Raw genomic sequence first — 225 nt, 5'->3', positions numbered from 1 at the left:
GTCTCCAAATACTCTTAGTATAGACAACTTATTTGGTTTGCAAAATAATGCCAATAAAAGTATTTGTAAAAAATCGTTCTGAGCTGCTATTATCCTGCCTTAATTCTTTCTAGGAAATTCTAGGCTTAGGAGTTTGCTTTATTTACACGTTAAGACAACTGCTTCTTGAGTTGCTTTTCTCTTCTATTTACAAATAAAACTATTTGGTAATTTAATCACATGTCC

Source organism: Penaeus monodon, chromosome 24, assembly GCF_015228065.2.
Source record: "Penaeus monodon isolate SGIC_2016 chromosome 24, NSTDA_Pmon_1, whole genome shotgun sequence".
Lineage (NCBI taxonomy): Eukaryota > Metazoa > Arthropoda > Malacostraca > Decapoda > Penaeidae > Penaeus > Penaeus monodon.
The sequence above is the reverse complement of the archived record's forward strand: the minus strand, read 5'-3'. Positions refer to the sequence as shown.